The following is a 21,452-nucleotide window of genomic DNA, read 5'->3' on the forward strand; positions in this document are numbered from 1 at the left end:
CAGAGGCACGGAGAGGGACACAGAGGCACAGAGAGGGACACAGAGGCACAGAGGGAGACAGAGGCACAGAGAGGGACACAGATGCACAGAGGGACACAGAGGCACGGAGGGGGACACAGAGGCACGGAGAGGGACACAGAGGCACAGAGAGGGACACAGAGGCACGGAGAGGGACACAGAGGCACAGAGGGACACAGAGGCAGAGAGAGGGAGACAGAGGCACGGAGAGGGACACAGAGGCACGGAGGGGGACACAGAGGCACGGAGAGGGACACAGAGGCACACGGAGAGGGACACAGAGAGGGACACAGAGGCACGGAGAGGGACACAGAGGCACACAGAGAGGGACACAGAGGCACACGGAGAGGGACACAGAGGCACAGAGGGAGACAGAGGCACGGAGAGGGACACAGAGGCACACGGAGAGGGACACAGAGGGAGACAGAGGCACAGAGAGGAACACAGAGGCACGGAGAGGGACACAGAGGCACAGAGAGGGACACAGAGGCACGGAGAGGAACACAGAGGCACGGAGAGGGACACAGAGGCACGGAGAGGGACACAGAGGCACGGAGAGGGACACAGAGGCAGAGAGAGGGAGACAGAGGCACAGAGAGGGACACAGAGGCACGGAGAGGAACGCAGAGGCACGGAGAGGGACACAGAGGCACAGAGAGGGACACAGAGGCACACAGAGAGGAACACAGAGGCACACAGAGAGGGACACAGAGGCACGGAGAGGAACACAGAGGCACGGAGAGGGACACAGAGGCACAGAGAGGGACACAGAGGCACGGAGAGGAACACAGGCACGGAGTGGGACACAGAGGCACGTAGAGGGACACAGAGGCACGGAATGGGACACAGAGGCACGGAGAGGGACACAGAGGCAGAGAGAGGGAGACAGAGGCACAGAGAGGGACACAGAGGCACGGAGAGGAACGCAGAGGCACGGAGAGGGACACAGAGGCACGGAGAGGAACACAGAGGCACACAGAGAGGGAGACAGAGGCACGGAGAGGAACACAGAGGCACGGAGAGGGACACAGGGGCACGGAGAGGGAAACAGAGGCACACAGAGAGGGACACAGAGGCACGGAGAGGAACACAGAGGCACGGAGAGGGACACAGAGGCACGGAGAGGGACACAGAGGCACGGAGAGGAACACAGAGGCACAGAGAGGGACACAGAGGCACGGAGAGGGACACAGAGGCACAGAGAGGGACACAGAGGCACGGAGAGGGACACAGAGGCACCGAGGGAGACAGAGGCACAGAGAGGGAGACAGAGGCACAGAGAGGGACACAGAGGCACGGAGAGGAACACAGAGGCACGGAGTGGGACACAGAGGCACACAGAGAGGGACACAGAGGCACGGAGAGGGACACAGAGGCACAGAGGGAGACAGAGGCACACAGAGAGGGAGACAGAGGCACAGAGAGGGACACAGAGGCACGGAGAGGAACACAGGCACGGAGTGGGACACAGAGGCACGTAGAGGGACACAGAGGCACACAGAGAGGGAGACAGAGGCACACAGAGAGGGAGACAGAGGCACAGAGAGGGACACAGAGGCACGGAGAGGAACACAGGCACGGAGTGGGACACAGAGGCACGTAGAGGGACACAGAGGCACGGAGAGGGACACAGAGGCAGAGAGAGGGAGACAGAGGCACAGAGAGGGACACAGAGGCACGGAGAGGAACGCAGAGGCACAGAGAGGGAGACAGAGGCACGGAGAGGGACACAGAGGCACAGAGAGGGACAGAGAGGCACGGAGAGGAACACAGAGGCACGGAGAGGGACACAGAGGCAGAGAGAGGGACAGAGAGGCACACGTCATCAGCCCGCTTCAGCAGTTAGATTTGAAAAAGATGTCAGATTGGAGAACAATTGTAGTAAATAACTCAGGAAATAATGAATCAAATTTACAGATGAGGGAATTTTTGAAATCATGAGGTAAATCTCTACCGGAATATGTAAAGATTTCACCGTTACCGCATCGGGTTTTAGAGAAGATGTGAATCACACACACACAAAATGACACACACAGAGTTTTATATTATAGATGATTAGAGAAATCAGTATTCACACCGTTGGTTTGTGAGCTGCCCAAGTGAAATATGAGATGCTGTTCCTCCATTTAGAAAGTCACTCTGACAATGGAGGAGGCCCAGGACAGAAAGGCCAGTGTTGAAATGGAAATGAGAGTTAAAGTGTTTGGCAATTGGGATATCACATAGGCCAGGGCACACTGAGCAAGCTATGCCGTTTTTGTCATGTCATATATACAGATGCAGGTGGATAGCAATATGGTTTTGATCCCTGAGTAGATTCCCAGCCTAACAGGTATTCTAAATAAATGTTTCATCACATAAAATTCATTTTCCTGAGAAACTGGTGCTTCATAACTAACCAATAAACAATAGACAATAGACAATCGGTGCAGGAGTAGGCCATTTGGCCCTTCAAGCCAGCTCCGCCATTCAATGTGATCATGGTTGATCATCCACAATCAATACTCCGTTCCTGCCTTCTCCCCATATCCCCTGACTCTGCTATCTTTAAGAGCCCTATCTAGGTCTCTCTTGAAAGCATCTAGAGAACTGGCCTTAGAGGCAGAGAATTCCACTCTCACAACTCTCTGTGTGATAAAATGTTTCCTCATCTCCGTTCTAAATGCCTTACCCCTTATTCTTAAACTGTGGTCCATAGTTCTGGACTCCCGCAACATTGGGAACATGTTTCCTGCCCCTAGCATGTCCCAACCCTTGATCTATATTACTAAAGGTCTGATCTTGACCACTTCCTGTTGTTCTGTATATCGATTTAAAAAAAACGCTGCCACTTACGGCTGTGATTTTTGGCCATCTTACTCAGTCCCCCTCCGCTGTGCAGGACAAGAGGATTTTTCCCATCGATGAAAAATAAAAGAGTTATTAGTGTTTAAAAAATGTTGAGATTCTCTCTCCTGAAGGCCACGCCGCTTCTGGAGGTCCTATAAAACCCAGAAGTGTTGAGTGCCTCAGTCAGTCTCTGCAAGATGGGGGAGCGTGAGGGTCACATCTCTCAGTCTGCGCTGTGAATAACACTGAACACATGTCTAATAAACTGTGAGTGTGGTTTTACTGACCTTGAGTGCCCTTAATGTGGTTTGGAAATGAAAATGTGGTTGATTTGAAGTGAAGCTTTTAAGTGATTAATAAAGGGTTGACGGTGGATATGCAATGGAAGGCATTTAAAGACTGCATGGATGAACTACAACAATTGTTCATCCCAGTTTGGTAAAAGGATAAATCACGGATGCACTACCAAGGGAAATCAGGTATCAAAACAAAAGATGAAGCATACAAATTAGCCAGAAAAAGCAGCCTACCAGAGGACTGGGAGAAATTCCTGTCCAGCAGAGGAGGACAAAGGGCTTAATTAGGAAAGGAAAAATAGATTTTGAAAGAAAACTGGCAGGGAACATAAAAACTGACTGCAAAAGTTTTTTTAGATATGTGAAAAGAAAAAGATTAGTAAAAACAAATGTAGGTCCCTTGCAGTCAGAAACAGGTGAATTGATCATGGGGAACAAGGACATGGCAGACCAATTGAATAACTACTTTGGTTCTGTCTTCACTAAGGAAGACATAAATAATCTGCCTGAAATAGCAGGGAACCAGGGGTCAAATGAGATGGAGGAACTGAGTGAAATCCAGGTTAGTCTGGAAGTTTAATGACAATGACAATTAAAATTGAATCTGAATCTGAAGTGGTGTTTGGTAAATTGAATGGATTAAAGGCCGATAAATCTCCAGGGCCAGATAGGCTGCATCCCAGAGTACTTAAGGAAGTAGCCCCAGAAATAGTGGATGCATTAGTGATAATTTTTCAAAACTCTTTAGATTCTGGAGTAGTTCCTGAGGGTTGGAGGGTAGCTAATGTAACCCCACTTTTTAAAAAGGGAGGGAGGGAGAAAACCGGGAATTACAGACCAGTTAGTTTAACATCGGTAGTGGGGAAAATGCTAAAGTCAGTTATTAAAGATGGGATAGCAGCACATTTGGAAAGTGGTGAAATCATTGGACAAAGTCAGCATGGATTTATGAAAGGTAAATCATGTCTGACTAATCTTATAGAATTTTTCGAGGATGTAACTAGTAGAGTGGATAAGGGAGAATCGGTGGATGTGTTATATCTCAACTTTCAGAAGGCTTTTGACAAGGTCCCACATAAGAGATAACTATGAAAACTTAAAGCACACGGTATTGAGGATGCAGCATTGATGTGGATAGAGAACTGGCTGACAGACAGGAAGCAAAGAGTAGGAGTAAACGGGTCCTTTTCAGAATGGCAGGCAGTGACTAGTGGGGTACCGCAAGGCTCAGTGCTGGGACCCCAGCTATTTACAATATATATTAATAATTTGGACGAGGGAATTGAATACAACATCTCCAAGTTTACGTATGAAACAAAGCTGGGGGGCAGTGTTAGCTGTGAGGAGGATGCTAGGAGGCTGCAAGGTGACTTGGATAGGCTGGGTGAGTGGGCAAATGCATGGCAGATGCGGTATAATGTGGATAAATGTGAGGTTATCCACTTTGGTGGCAAGAACAGGAAAGTAGACTATTATCTGAATGGTGGCAGATTAGTAAAAGGGGAGATGCAACGAGACCTGGGTGTCATGGTACACCAGTCATTGAAAGTAGGCATGCAGGTGCAGCAGGCAGTGAAGAAAGTGAATGGTTTGTTAGCATTCATAGCAAAAGAATGTGAGTATAGGAGCAGGGAGGTTCTACTGCAGTTGTTCAGGGTCTTGGTGAGACCACACCTGGAGTATTGCGTACAGTTTTGGTCTCCTAATCTGAGGAAAGACATTCTTGCCATAGAGGGAGTACAGAGAAGGTTCACCGGACTGATTTCTGGGATGGCAGGACTTTCATATGAAGAAAGACTGGATAGACTCGGTTTGTACTCGCTAGAATTTAGAAGATTCAGGGGGGAACTTATAGAAAATTACATTGATACAAATACATCGATAGATGCTCCTGAACACATCATCAGTGATGTAACCTGGGGTCATTGGGTGTTTCGGGTCTTTCAACATCAGGCACCCTCACCCAGGCGACCCAGCCGTGGTTGATCAGACCACGACTTGTGTTCAGGTGGCATTCGCTCCTCCCCATGGACCTCCTATCCTGATCCAGAGCCATCTCAAGGCCTTCTCCGCTGCCTCTGTGGTGTTCTTGATGGCCTTTCTCCTCGCCACTCCGTTGATGCCCAGTGCACTCAAGGCTTTGTAGAGCGATTGCCCTGCAAAACCTCTGCAGCCAACCTCGATGGGCATACACCTTGCCTTCCAGCCCTGCTTGCGGTAGTCTATGACCAGCTCTTCATACTTGGCCATCTTCCTCTCGTGGGCCTCCTCCAGATGATCCTCCCACGGCACAGTCAGTTCCAACAAGACGATGTTTTTGGTCGCCTCTGAGACCAGGAGGATATCTGGCCTCAGGGTGGTCGTGGCAATGTGCCGTGGGAACTTCAGCTGTTTCACCAGGTCTACGGAAAGCTGCCAGTCCTGCGCAGTTGCCAGGATTCCTGACTGATTCCTGGCTGCTGTGGTTCTTGGCAGCTGCACTCCGGCCTTCACGGGGGTGATCATCTGGGTGGTGGGGCGTTCTCGTCTACAGCTGCTGATTCCCATGCTGATGGCTTCTGCAATGGGTTTAAGAACCTGGTCGTGACGCCATGTGCACCAGCCCTGCCCAAAAGCTCAGGATGTGCTCCAATGTCCCCTTGCCTATTCATTGCGGGCAATCTGGAGATTCCGCTTTGCCCCAGATGAAGAGGTTCGATGGGCTGGGCAGGACATCATACACTGCCTGGACCAGGGGTTGGACAGGCTAGATGCAGGAAGATTGTTCCCGATGTTGGGGAAGTCCAGAACAAGGGGTCACAGTTTAAGGATAAGGGGTAAATCTTGCGGACCGAGATAAGAATTTTTTTTTTCACACAGAGAGTGGTGAATCTGTGGAATTCTCTGCCACAGAAGGTAGTTGAGGCCAGTTCATTGGCTATATTTAAGAGGGAGTTAGATGTGGCCCTTGTGGCTAAAGGGATCAGGGGTTATGGAGGTACAGGCAGGTACAGGATACTGAGTTAGATGATCAGTCATGATCATATTGAATGGTGGTGCAGGCTCGAAGGGCCGAATGGCCTACACCTGCACTTATTTACTATGTTTCTATGTTTCTATGAAGCACTGAAAATGGCTGTTGGTGGTGGAAACTCGACAACTTCCTGTTTGCACTGTATATTGATTTTAGATAAAACGCTACCATTTACGGCGGTGATTTTTGGCCATCTTACTCAGTCCACCTCCGCTCATCAGGTGCAGAGGATTTTTCACATGAATGAAAAATAATAGTGTTATTAGTGTTTAAAACATTTTGAGAATCTCTCTCCTGTCAATCGCGCCATGAAGGCCATGCCCCTTCCAGTGGGAGGGGGGAGGGATTATAAAACCTGGAAGTGTGGGTGTGGCTCAGTCTCTGCAAGATGGGGGAGGGAGAGGTCACGACCCTGTCTGAGCTGTGAATCAACTGAACACACTGAATGTCTACTGAAATGGTATGAAACTGCATTTGAATTTGGTGGCCTAGCACCTTGCTTGAGGTGGCCTGAAACTGCACTTGAATTTGGTGGACTTGCACCCTGCATGAAATGGCATGAAACTGCACTTGAATTTGGTGGTCTTGCACCCTGCTTGAAATGGCATGAAACTGCACTTGAGTTTGGTGGCCCTGCACCCTGCTTGAAGTGGTCGGAAACTGCACTTGAGTTTGGTGGCCTTGCACCCTGCTTGAAGTGGTAGGAAACTGCACTTGAATTTGGTGGCCTTGCACCCTGCTTGAAAGAATATAAAGGAATAGCCGTGAGTCAACTGGCAGCCCACCAGCCGTGAGTGAGCTGCCAGCACATCAGGCTTGAGTGACTGAGCTGCCACCCATAGGAATACATTTGGCCCACAATGTCCATACTAGCTCTCTGGAAACCAGTCCCTTCAGCCCACAACACCCATACTAGCTCTCCAGAAAGCCCCCCCCCCCTCCCCCTCCCCACTGGGCACCAATATTGTAATTGGTGGAGAGGTGGAATATTGCGTTGGGTGACCAGCCCTCATGTGTGTCCATGGGACCCAACGGGTCCCACTTAGTCTAGTATGTTTCAATAGGATCTCTTCTCATCCTTCTAAATTCCACAGTATACAAGCCCAGCCTCTCCATTCTCTCAGCATATGACAGTCCCGCCATCCTGGGAATTAACCTACGCTGCACTCCCTCAATAGCAAGAATGCCCTTCATCAAATTTGGAGACCAAAACTGCACACAATACTCCAGTTGTGGTCTCACTAGGGCCCTGTACAACTGCAGAAGGACTTCTTTGCTCCTATACTCAACTCCTCTTGTTATGAAGGCCAACATGCCATTCGCTTTCTTCACTGCCTGCTGTACCTGCATGCTTACTTTCATTGACCGATAAACAAGGACCCCCAGATCCAGTTGTTCTTCCCGTTTTACCAACTTGACACCATTTAGATAATAGTCTGAAGAAGGGTTTCGGCCCGAAACGTCGCCTATTTCCTTCGCTCCATAGATGCTGCTGCACCCGCTGAGTTCCTCCAGCAATTTTGTGTACCTTCGATATTCCAGCATCTGCAGTTCCCTTTTGAACACCATTTAGATAATAATCTTCCTTCCTATTTCTGCTACCAAAGTGGATAACCTCACATTTATCCACATTAAACTACATATGCCATGCATCTGCCCACTCACCCAACCTGTCCAAGTTACCCTGCATTCTCATAGCATCCTCCTCACTGTTCACTCTGCCACCCAGCTGTGTCATCCGCAAATTTGCTAATGTTCCTTGGAATCCCTTCATCTAAATCATTAATATATAGTAGATAGCTGTGGTCCCAGCACCGAGCCTTGCGGTACCTCACTAGTCACTGCCTGCCATTCTGAAAGGGACCCACTAATCCTTACTATTTGTTTTCTGTCTGCCAACCAATTTTCTATCCATGTCAGCACTCTACCCCCAATACAATTTAGTGCCCTAAATTTGCCCACTAATCTCCTATGTGGAACCTTATCAAATGCTTTCTGAAAGTCCAGGTACACTACATCCACTGTGGCTCTCCCTTGTCCATTTTCCTAGTTACATCCTCAAAAATTTCCAGAAGATTAGTCAAGCATGATTTCCCCTTTGTAAATCCATGCTGACTCGGACCGATCCTGTTACTGCTATCCAAATGTGCCGCTATTTCATCTTTTATGATTGACTCCAGCAACTTCCCCACCACCGATGTCCGGCTAACTGATCTATAATTCCATTTTGTCTCTCCTGCCTTTGTTAAAAAGTGGGATTACATTAGCTACCCTCCAATCCACAGGAACTGATCCTGAATATGTAGATCATTGGAAATTAATCACCAATGCATCCACGATTTCTTGAGCCACTTTTTGAAGTACCCTGGGATGCAGACTATCAGGCCCTGGGGATTTATCAGCCTTCAGTCGCATCAGTCTACCCAACACCATTTCCTGCCTAATGTGAATTTCCTTCAGTTCCTCCGTCACCGCAGATCCTCTGGCTAGTACATCAGGAAGATTGTTTGTGTCCTCCTTAGTTAAAATGGATCCAAAGTACCTGTTCAACTCATCTGCCATTTCCTTGTTTCCCATAATAAATTCACACTTTTCAGTCCTCAAGGGTCTAACTTTGGTCTTAACTAATTTTTTCCTCTTCACAGACCTTAAGAAGCTTTTACTATCCTCCTTTATATTCTTGGCTAGCTTCCCTTCGTACCTCATCTTTTCTCCCCGTATTTTATTTTTAGTTATCTTCCGTTGCTCTTTAAACATTACCCAATCCTCTGACTTCCCGCTCATCTTTGCTATGTTGTACTTCTCTTATATTTTTAAACTGTCCCTGACTTCCCTTGTCAGCCACAGTCGCCCCTTTAGAATCTTTCTTCCTCTTTGGAATGAACTGATCCTGCACCTTCTGTATTATTGCCAGAAATACCTGCCATTGTTGTTCCTCTGCCATCCCAGCTTGTGTATCTTTCCAGTCAACTTTGGCCAGCTCCTCCCTCATGGCCCCATAGTCCCCTTTGTTCAATTGTAACACCGACACCCCCGATTTACCCTTCTCCTCTCAAATTGTAGATTAAAAGTTATTATATTATGGTCATTAGCTCCTAATGGCTCCTTAACCTCAAGTTCCCTTTATCAAATCCTGTCATTACACAACACTAAATCCAGAATTGCCTTCTCCCTGGTAGGCTCCAGTACAAGCTGCTCAAAGAATCTATCACGGAGGCACTCCACAAACTCCCTTTTTTGGGGTCCAGTAACAACCTGATTTTCCCAGTCTACCTGCATGTTGAAATCTCCCATAACAACCGTAGCATTATCTTTACAACATGCCAATTTTAACTCTTGATTCAACTTGCACCCTATATCCAGGCAACTGTTTGGGGGCCTGTAGATGTCCCGTTAGGGTCTTTTTACCCTTACAATTCCTTAGTTCTATCCATACTGCTGCTGAAAGACTCATCCATGCCTTCATCTCCTCCCGACTGGACTATTGCAACTCACTTTTCCTTGGCATAATCTCCACCTACATCAACCGACTCCAACTGGTCCAGAACGCAGCCGCCCGACTCATCACCCACACCAAATCCTGGCATCACATCACTCCAGTCCTCAAACAACTTCACTGGCTTCCCATCTCCCACCGGATCACCTACAAAATCCTGATCCTCACCTACAAAGCCCTCCACCATCTGGCCCCCCCATATCTCACTGACCTCCTCTCCCCCAAACAACCCTCACGGTCCCTCAGATTCAGATCAGCCGGTCTCCTCTCCATCCACGTCCAACCTCCGCAGTTTTGGGGACAGAGCCTTCTCCAGGGCAGCTCCCAGGCTCTGGAACTCTCTTCCCCAACTGATCCGTAATTCCGTATCCCTCACCATCTTCCAGTCCCGCCTCAAGACCCATCTCTTCACCTCTGCCTATCCTTAGCCCCACGTCCCCCTCCCTTTTCATCTGTGCTTGAATTGCCTCATATTGTGTTTTGAACTGAATTCTGTCTTTACTTTGTGTACTAGTCATGTCTCTACTATTTATTTCATTCCCCTCACATGTTTTTCTTCTACCTGCTAAATTTTTGTAAGGTGTCCTTGAGACTCTTGAAAGGCGCCCATAAATAAAATGTATTATTATTATTATTATACTGACTCCACATCTCTTGTGTCAATGTCACCCCTTGCAAGGGACTGGATTTCATTCCTCACCAACAGAGTAACCCCACTCCCTCTGCCCGCCTGTCTGTCTTTTCGATAGGAGGTATACTCTTGAATATTCAGTTCCCAGCCCTGGCCCTCTTGCAGCCATGTCTTCAGTGTCTGCAGGCGTTTCCCCACCACTGATCCCTTGCACTTTTCACAGGAACATCTGTTCATCCCCCAAAAGGGAGAGGATGTATAGTTTCTCAGATTTGTTACCGTTCGGTACATTTTTTACACGTTTTCATTGGTTTACAATCTATCTCTATGATTTTGTTAGCATTCATTATTTTCAATTTTCTGTGATTTTAGTCCAATCATTATAACAGTGATCATGCCTGATTGGACAATAGCCACTGTTCACCACTCGCGTGATGCCCACTTCCACGTTTCAGCTCTTCCGATCTGTGGCCACAGTGGAGCCTCGAAGGCACGATGCTTCGGCTAGATGCACCGTCCATAACTTAACAACTCAACTTATTCTGGATCATATGACTTGATATTCTAGTTTGCCAGTTTAGTGTGTTGTCACGTGTACCAAGGTACAGTAAAAAGCTTTTTTTTGTTACGTGATATACAGTCATCAAAAATATATTATAATTACAATCAAGCCGTCCACTCTGTAGAGACATTTGAATAAAGGGAATAACGTTTAGTGCAATTTAAAATCCAGTAATGTCCAAATAAAGATAGACCGATGGTCTCCAATGAGGTAGATAGTAAGTCAGGACCACGCTCTACTTGCAGATGGGATGGTTCAGTTGCTGATATCAACTAGGAAGAAACTATCCCGGAATCTGAACGTGCGCGTTTTATTTCACTTCTGCACCTCTTGTCCGATGGATTGGAGGAGGGAGTGACCAGGGTGCGACTCGTCCTTGATTATGCTTATGTCTTTGCCTAGGCAGCGTGAAATGTAGATGGAGTCATTTTCTTCCGTTCGTCCAATAATTTGGGAGCCTTGTAGCATTCCGTTACATCAAAAGGCCTTCTAGAGTATCTAATTTCTAAATTATATAAAAATATAATTGAAAACAGGGAAGTGCTACCTGTTGCATTTTGAGACGGCCAACAAAGGCAGGAACTACACAGTGAATGGTCGGCCTCTGGGGAGTGTTGAAGAGCAGAGGGATCAAGGAATGCAGGTGCATGGTTCCTTGAAGGTCGAGTCACAAAGGTCATAAGCTGGTCAAAAAGGCTTTTGGCACATTGGCCTTCATCAGCCAGAGTATAAAGTACAGAAGTTGGGAGGTCACGTTGCAACTTCTGTACGAGACTTTGGTGAGAGGGCATTTGTAATATTGTGGTCAGTTCTGGGCACCATGTTATGGGACAGATATTGTCAAGCTTGAAAGGATTCAGAGACGATCTACGAGGATGATGCCAGGACTAGAGGGTGTGAGCTATAGGGAGAGGTTGAGTAGGCTGGGTCTGTATTCCCTGGAGCGCAGGAGGATGAGGGGTGATCTTATAGAGGTGTACAAAATCATGTGATTAATAGATGGGATAGATGCACAGTCTCTTGCCCAGAGTGGGGGTAATCGAGAACCAGAGGACATAGGTTTAAGGTGAAGGGGAAATGATTTAATAGGAATGTGAGGGGAATTGTTTCACAAAGGTAGTGGGTTTTAGAAACAAGCTGCCGGATGAGGTAGTTGAGGCTGGGACTATCCCAAACTATAAGATTTACCTGGAGCTGTGAGTATAAAAACAGCGCGGGGATTGCTTCTACAGAGGCCCGGGGAGCCATTGGTGCGAGGAGGAGTTACCTGGAGCTGTGAGTCCACTTCGGGTCCAGTGATCACAATACCATTAGTTTCAATATAATTATGGAGAGGGTCAGAACTGGACCTAGGGTTGAGATTTTTGATTGGAGAAAGGCTAACTTTGATGAGATGCGAAATGATTTAAAAGGAGTAAATTGGGACAGTTTGTTTTATGGGAAAGATGTGGAAGAGAAATGGAGGACATTTAACGGTGAAATTTTAAGAGTACAGAATCTTTATGTCCCTGTTCGGTTGAAAGGAAATAATAAAAATTGGAAAGAGCCATGGTTTTCAAGGGAAATTGGACACTTGGTTCGGAAAAAGAGAGAGATCTACAATAATTAAAGGCAGCATGGAGTAAATGAGGTGTTTGAGGAGTATAAAGAATGTAAAAAGAATCTTAAGAAAGAAATTAGAAAAGCTAAAAGAAGATATGAGGTTGCTTTGGCAAGTAAGGTGAAAGTAAATCCAAAGGGTTTCTACAGCTATATTAATAGCAAAAGGATAACGAGGGATAAAATTGGTCCATTAGAGAGTCAGAGTGGACAGCTATCTGCAGAGCCAAAAGAGATGGGGGAGATATTGAACAATTTATTTTCTAGACGTCAGTGGTGGGCAAATTAATGGAAAGGATACTTAGAGATAATATATATAAGCATCTGGATAAACAGGGTCTGATTAGGAACAGGCAACATGGATTTGTGCCTGGAAGGTCATGTTTGACTAATCTTCTTGAATTTTTTGAAGAGGTTACTCGGGAAATTGATGATGGTAAAGCAGTGGATGTTGTATATATGGACTTCAGTAAGGCCTTTGACAATGTTCCTCACAGAAGGTTGGTTAAGAAGGTTCAATTGTTGGGTATCAATGGTGGAGTAGCAAGATGGATTCAACAGTGGCTGAATGGGAGATGCCAGAGAGTAATGGTGGATGGTTGTTTGTCAGGTTGGAGGCCAGTGACTAGTGGGGTGCCACAGGGATCTGTGTTGGGTCCACTGTTGTTTGTCATATACATCAATGATCTGGATGATGGTGTGGTAAATTGGATTAGTAAGTATGCAGATACTAAGATAGGTGGTGTTGTGGATAATGAAGTAGCTTTTCAAAGTCTACAGAGAGATTTATGCCAGTTGGAAGAGTGGGCTGAAAGATGGCAGATGGAGTTTAATGCTGAAAAGTGTGAGGTGCTACATCTTGGCAGGACAAATCAAAATAGGACGTACATGGTAAATGGTAGGGAATTGAAGAATGCAGGTGAACAGAGGTATCTGGGAATAACTGTGCACAGTTCCCTGAAAGTGGTATCTCATGTAGATAGGGTGGTAAAGAAAGCTTTTGGTGTGCTGGCCTTTATAAATCAGAGCATTGAGTATAGAAGTTGGGATGTAATGTTAAAATTGTACAAGGCATTGGTGAGGCCAATTCTGGAGTATGGTGTACAATTTTGGTCGCCTAATTATAGGAAGGATGTCAACAAAATAGACAGAGTACAGAGGAGATTTACTAGAATGTTGCCTGGGTTTCAGTAACTAAGTTACAGAGAAAGGTTGAACAAGTTAGGGCTTTATTCTTTATTCTTTATTCTTTATTGAGCGCAGAAGGTTAAGGGGGAACTTGATAGAGGTCTTTAAAATGATGAGAGGGAAAGACAGAGTTGACGTGGATAAGCTTTTCCCACTGAGAGTAGGGAAGATTCCAACAAGGGGACATGACTTGAGAATTAAGGGACAGAAGATTAGGGTAACATGAGGGGGAACTTCTTTACTCAGAGAGTGGTGGCTGTGTGGAATGAGCTTCCAGTGAAGGTGGTGGAGGCAGGTTCGTTTTTATCATTTAAAAATAAATTGGATAGTTATATGGACGGGAAAGGAATGGAGGGTTATGGTCTGAGTGCAGGTATATGGGAGTAGGGGAGAATACGTGTTCGGCATGGACTAGAAGGGTCGAGATGGCCTGTTTCCGTGCTGTAAATTGTTATATGGTTATATGGTTATAAGAAAGTTAAACAGAAACATGGATAGGACAGGTTTGGGGGGATATGGACCAAGCGCAGGCAGGTGGGACCAGTATAGCTGGGACATGTTGGCCGGTGTGGGCAAGTTGCGCCAAAGGGCCTGTTTCCACACTATGACCATGACAGAACGAAAAGTAAAATGAACAGAAACTATTCCACTGCATGTGGCATCTCCCGCAATTTGCCAATCTCTTTACAATAATTATTATGCTTGGGGGTCAGATGCAAAACCTCATGCTTCATGATGGATCAGATAAAAATGGAAATATACACCGCCCAATGCCAGAATTATGTAAGTATGCATACAAAGCAAACAATCGGTGGGATTCCGCACCAATATTACCTCGTGCCAAAGGCTGTCAGGACGTCCGGCCATGCACTAATTGAATCATTGCTCGGCTTCCAGTTTTCACATCTGCCTGCCGAATTCAGAGCGTGAAACTGCTGAGATCTCGTGGTGGAATAGGGGGTTGGGAAGGTGAGGGGGGCTGGTCTGGACCATCATTCGTCCCACGCAAGTCAAGGTACACTGAACAATACAGGACTGTTTGAATTTAATTATTTCTTTTCACATTTCTTTTATTTAATATAACGGCGATTGTGATCTTTTCTCGGGGTAAATGTGATCTCTCTAAATGCATCACTCGCTATCTGGTGGAACTGATGGTGGTTGTCTTCACTATTTTACTGGAGCAGGTTAATTTTATCTGTTTGCTAATTTCTTGCTCACATTTCCGTTGTGTGCTGTGATACTTGTCCTGCGAGTCACAACCACGGACTGTTCCGTTTGGCTGACGGTTGCTTTCACTTTTGATCGTTACGTTACGATCTGTTGTCAGAATCTGCGGAAGAAATGTTGCACCGAGCGAACAGCAACTGCGGTGATCGGAACAGTGTACGCAGGATGTTGATCGAAGTCTATTCCGTTTTACTTTGCTTTGGATCCATGGTTTTGCGTCCCCACAGCCGAATAAGTGAGTTCAGTATTCCGACTGCACATGCCCAGGTCATAGGTCACTAGCTATAAAACAGTCTTGGCAACGGTTGTGCTGCATTGTGTGCAGGCTTGCGTTTCGTCCGTAGTCGGGGTCGGGGCCGGCTCTCCATCGCTGCGGGTGCTGTTGAGTTGCTGCTGGGCCGTCCCCGTCCCCTCCCAGGTGTCCCGTCCCTGTCCGGAGGTTGCCCTGGGCTGGCGGGGCAGCCCCGGAGTTGCAGCCGGCTCTGCAGCCGCCAGGTTGGCCGGCAGCCCTCCACCCCTTTCCCTCCCCTCAGTCCGACACTGAGATCAAGATGGGCAGCCGCCGGCCTTTCTCGAAGACAGGCGACTCTGAGCCGCTGCTGCTGAAACCTACCACAAATATCACCCGGCAAGCCCTGAAATGGAACCCCCTAGGAAAAAGGAAAAAGGAAAAGAGGTTGCCCCAGGAACAGCTGGAGAAGAGGTGTCCTGACAGAAATGTCTGAGAGTGGGCTCAACTGGGGAGATCTCGAAAGAACTGCCAACAACCGAGTGAGGTGGATGACATTTGTCAATGGCCTATGCTCCCTAGAGGAGCAAAGGGCTTAAGAACTAAACCCCTCAACCACCTCAACCAAACGTAACCTCAGCTATACTTCACATCAGTTAAATTTCACACCTCATTAAACCTTGCTTCAATGAAACCCCACTTCAACTAAACCTCACGTCGACTAAACTTCACCTCGACTAAACCTCACTCCTCACTGCTAAACTACTCCTCACACTTAAACCTCACTTTGACTAAACCCCTCGCCTTGAACCTCACCTCACCTCAACTAAACCTCACCTCAGTGAAACCCCTGTCTCAATGTCTTGAACCTCTGGTTCAACGCCAACATGCATCGCTGCGGGCTGCATTCATCTGCAGCCTGCATGTGTGGAGCAGATCAGCAAACAGCGCAGCACTGCTGTCCTCCACCCCCCTGGTGGAGGGGTAGCTCTCACGGTCCTCGACAACAGCACATTGAACTGGCTACAGTGCCTGGAGGGCGTTATATAACCTCTGCTGCCTCAAACACAAGAAGAATTAGCAAAACATCACCTAAACTAAACCGCACACCACGACTAAACCCTCACCTCGACTAAACTTTACCTCACTAAACCTCGCCCCTCAACTAAACCTCCCACCTCACAACTAAACTTCACCTCAGCTAAAGTCACCTGAACTAAATCTAAACATCGCGTCAGCTAAATTTCACAACTCTTACCTCAACTAAACTTCACCTCAACTAAACTTCACCTCAACTAAATTTCACCTCAACTAAACTTCACCTCAACTAAACTTCACCTCAACTAAACTCCACAACAACTAAACTCCACAACAACTAAACTCCACAACAACTAAACTCCACAACAACTAAACTCCACAACAACTAAACTCCACAACAACTAAACTCCACAACAACTAAACTCCACAACAACTAAACTCCACAACAACTAAACCTCACAACTAAACTCCACAACAACTAAACTCCACAACAACTAAACTCCACAACAACTAAACTCCACAACAACTAAACTGCACAACAACTAAACTCCACAACAACTAAACTCCACAACAACTAAACTGCACAACAACTAAACTCCACAACAACTAAACTCCACAACAACTAAACTCCACAACAACTAAACTGCACAACAACTAAACTCCACAACATGTAAACTCCACCACAACTAAACTCCACAACAACTAAACTCCACAACAACTAAACTCCACAACAACTAAAGTCCACAACAACTAAACTCCACACAACTGAACTCCACAACAACTAAACTCCAAAACAACTAAACTCCACACAACTGAACTCCACAACAACTAAACTCCACAACAACTAAACTCCACAACAACTAAACTCCACAACAACTAAACTCCACAACAACTAAACTCCACACAACTGAACTCCACAACAACTAAACTCCACAACAACTAAACTCCACAACAACTAAAGTCCACAACAACTAAACTCCACAACAACTAAACTCCACACAACTGAACTCCACCACACAACTAATCGCCGACACCCCCCAGGCCATTGGCGGCGCCTCACGTGAGAGGAGCGGCGGCTGCAACCAGAGCGCGGGTTACGTGGACAACTTCAGCCCTCGGCGGCAAAAGCCGTCATGAGTTTCCCGCCATCCTCGCTTTCCCGCCGCCGGAGGGGGAGGGGCCGCGGGGCTCGGGCTCGCCGTCAACGTCAGCGCGCGTGAGCACCTCCCCTCCCCCCCCCGGGTTGTCTCGGACTGTACCGCTCATCCCGCTCAGCCCCGCCCGCGGCCGCCTCAGCCCCTCCCCCGGGTGGCGCCAGGGACTCGAGCGGTAGTTGTTGCTTTGGGGCAGATGTTGCAGTGGGGCAGATGTTGCAGTGGGGCAGATGTTGCAGTGGGGCAGATGTTGCAGTGGGGCAGATGTTGCAGTGGGGCAGATGTTGCAGTGGGGGCAGTTGCTGCAGTGGGGCAGATGTTCCAGTGGGGCAGATGCTGCAGTGGGGCAGGTGTTCCAGTGGGGCAGATGTTGCAGTGGGGCAGATGTTACAGTGGGGCAGATGTTACAGTGGGGCAGATGCTGCAGGGGGACAGATGCTGCAGGGGGGCAGATGTTGCAGTGGGGCAGATGTTGCAGTGGGGCAGATGTTCCAGTGGGGCAGATGTTGCAGTGGGGCAGATGTTACAGTGGGGCAGATGTTACAGTGGGGCAGATGCTGCAGAGGGACAGATGCTACAGTGGGGCAGATGTTGCAGTGGAGCAGATGTTGCAGTGGGGCAGATGTTACAGTGGGGCAGATGTTATAGTGGGGCAGATGTTGCAGTGATGCAACTCCTGCAGTAATGCATCCACCCTGCAGTGGATTCGCTCCCTGCAATGGAGTTGCTGTTGCAGTGGAGCTGCTGGCGTTGCAGTGGTGAAGCTTTTCCAGTGGAGCGGCCACCCTACAGTGGAGCATCTCCTGCAGCAGCAGGGAAAGTTCAAGCCTCCACCATCTCAGGCAGCTTGTCCCAGATTGCAACCACCCTCTGGGTGAGTCTAATCTCATACACGTCCGTTTTATTGTTCTGTTAGTATAGTCTGGACTGCAGTTCCTTGTACCATAATCTTATTCTAATTGTTGACCCCAAATACTACGTTTCCTCATCTGTTCTTGCCCCATCAAATATATCCCCTTTGTTCCACCACTCCACCCCACCCCACCCCACATAACGTGTTATTGCTCTATTCTACGCTGAACGGTCTCTTATCCGAAACTGAACTGTTCCTTTCTCCATAACTGCTGCCTAACCTGCTGAATGTTTTTTTAATTTCTTCTACTTTTATTTCAGATTTTCAGCATCTGCGATTCTATGCTTTACAAGTTCATTTTGATGCTGTGACCTACCAACAATGAATCAAAGGAAATCAGATACGTTGTGTCGTAATCTACTGGGATTCAAATAATTAGTAAGTGTTTCAATGGGAAGGTTCTATCTACTCGGGATGGGACTCCATTTTAGTTTAGTTTAGAGATTAGAGATCCAGGGCTTCATCCCACTGAGTCCACGCCGATCAGCGATCCCTGCATGCTAATACTATCCTGCACACTAGAGACAATTTACACTTATACCAAGCCAATTATCATTCAAATCTGTACAACATTGGACTGTGGGAGGAAACTGAGAATCTTAGCGAAAGCCCTTGCAGGTAATAAGTGATTGGAGCAGAATTAGGCCATTCTGCCCATCAAGTCTACTCTGCCATTCAGTCATGGCTGATTATTCCCTCCCAACCCCATACTCCTGCCGTCTGCCCATAACCCCTGACACCCGTACTAATCAAGAACCTATCTCTGCTTTCAAAATGTCCATTAACTTGGCCTCCATAGCCTTCTGTGCAAATAATTCCACAGAATCACCACCCGTCAAGTCAAGTCAACTTTATTTGTCACATACATATACAAGATGTGCAGTGAAATGAAAGTGGCAATGCCTGGGGATTGGGTAAAAACAACAGAACAGAACCAGTATTTACATTTTAGAATAATTTAAAAAAAAAAGACACAACACAACAGTAAATTAGTCTCTGGTGAGATAGGTTTACAGTCCTGATGGCCTATGGGAAGAAACTCTGTCTCATCCTCTCTGTTTTCACAGTGTGACAGCGGATGCGCTTGCCTGACCGTAACAGCTGGAACAGTCCGTTGCTGGGGTGGTAGGGGTCCTTCATTATGTTGCTGGCTCTGGATCTGCACCTGGTGTATAGGTCCTGCAGGGGGGTGAGTGTAGTTCCCACTACTCTCTGCAGAGCCTTCCTGTCCTGGGCAGATTGAAATGTTGCCGGTCAAGATGCTTTCTTAAGCCCCAGAGTAGAAACACTGAAGGATCCTCAGAGAGACTCTGAATTTCCTCAGCAGCCTGAGGTGGTAAAGGTGCTGCCTTGCCTTACTCACCAGTGCGGCAGTGTGTGTTGTCCATGTCAGATCCTCTGTGATGTGGACTCCCAGGTATTTAAAGCTGCTCACCCTATCCACAGTAGTCCCATTTATCTCCAGTGGCGTGTAAGTCCTCGGTTGTTGAGCCCTTCTAAAGTCCACAATCAGCACCTTAGCTTTTGTGGCATTGAAGAGGAGGCTGTTATTCTGACACCAGAGTGCCAGATCAGCGACTTCTCATCGATATCGGTGATCAGGCCCACCACCACAGTGTCATCAGCAAACTTGATGATGGAGTAGGATCCTGTGTTCAGGGTAAGGGGGTTGGAGGTATGTCTCCACATCTTGACCACCTGGGGCCTGGCAGTGAGAAAATTTGGCCAAAGAGGCCCGTGCCAGGCCAGGAAAAGTCCAGAAAAAGTGACTTTCATAGAAACATAGACATAGAAACATAGAAAATAGGTGCAGGAGTAGGCCATTCGGCCCTTCGAGCCTGCACCGCCATTCAATATGATCATGGCTGATCATCCAACTCAGTATCCCATACCTACCTTCTCTCCATACCCCCTGATCCCTTTAGCCACAAGGGCCACATCTAACTCCCTCTTAAATATAGCCAATGAACTGGCCTCAAATACCTTCTGTGGCAGAGAATTCCACAGATTCACCAGACCGATTGCCCTTACATCTGTGGCCATGAAGTCATTCGAGCGCATTATTCTTGCTCACCTCAAAACCAGCACTTCCTCCAATTTGGACCCACACCAATTCGCATACAGAGCCAATAGGTCAGTGGAAGACACAGTCAATCTGGCCATTCATCACACTCTGCAACACCTGGAAACCGCCAACAAGTACGCCCGCATCCTGTTCATGGACTTCAGTTCGGCATTTAACTCCATCAACCCGGTTAAACTCTTCCATAAATTAACGGACATGAACATCGACCCCTGCATCTGTCACTGGATCTACAGCTTCCTTTGGAACAGACAACAGAGGGTGAAGATACATAACACAATATCTCACCCCCTGCACCTCAGCACAGGAGTCCCTCAGGGCTGCGTCTTGTCTCCCTGGTTATTCTCACTCTACACAAACCAATTCACATCCCAGCATAGTTCAGTTAAAATTTATAAATACGCAGATGACACAACCATCATAGGTCTCATCTCGAACAATAATGAAACAGAATACCGCACTCAAACACACAAAGCAGTCACTTGGTGCACAGATAATAACCTCTTACTCAACACATCAAAAACACACAAACTCATCATTGATTTCAGACGTAAGGCACAACCTAAGACCCCCCTACTCATCTCAGGCGAACCCATATCCAGCACTGATTCATACAAATTTCTTGGCACTCACATAAGCAATAACCTCAAATGGAAAATCAATTCAAATCACATCTACAAAAAAGCCAACCAAAGACTCTTCTTCCTCCGCCAGCTCAAGAAGTTTAGAGTAAGGAAACACCTCCTAATCAAATTCTACACAGCCATCATCCAAAGCATGCTCACTTCATCAATTACAGTCTGGTTCAGCAGTTTAGACACTCACTCCCGTAATAAATTACAACGCATAGTTAACAAAGCATCCAAAATCATCAGCACTCCCCTTCCATCAATAGAATCACTCCATCACAAACGGTCTGTGTCAAGGGTGAAGAAAATCATCTCTGATCCCTCCCACCCAGCTCACCACATCTTCCACCTGCTGCCATCAGGAAGGCGCTACAGCTCACTGTCCGCCAAGACATCTCGATTTAAAAACAGTTTTTACCCACACGCAATCCGAATTCTGAACTCACTATGACAACAGCATATATCCTCCCCATGCATGTACTGTATATTGAATGATGTTGTGTTTTATGTTATGTTTGACGGGAATCAGCCTACCTTGTAACAT

The sequence above is a fragment of the Amblyraja radiata genome, unplaced genomic scaffold (assembly GCF_010909765.2).
Source record: "Amblyraja radiata isolate CabotCenter1 unplaced genomic scaffold, sAmbRad1.1.pri S70, whole genome shotgun sequence".
Classification (NCBI taxonomy): domain Eukaryota; kingdom Metazoa; phylum Chordata; class Chondrichthyes; order Rajiformes; family Rajidae; genus Amblyraja; species Amblyraja radiata.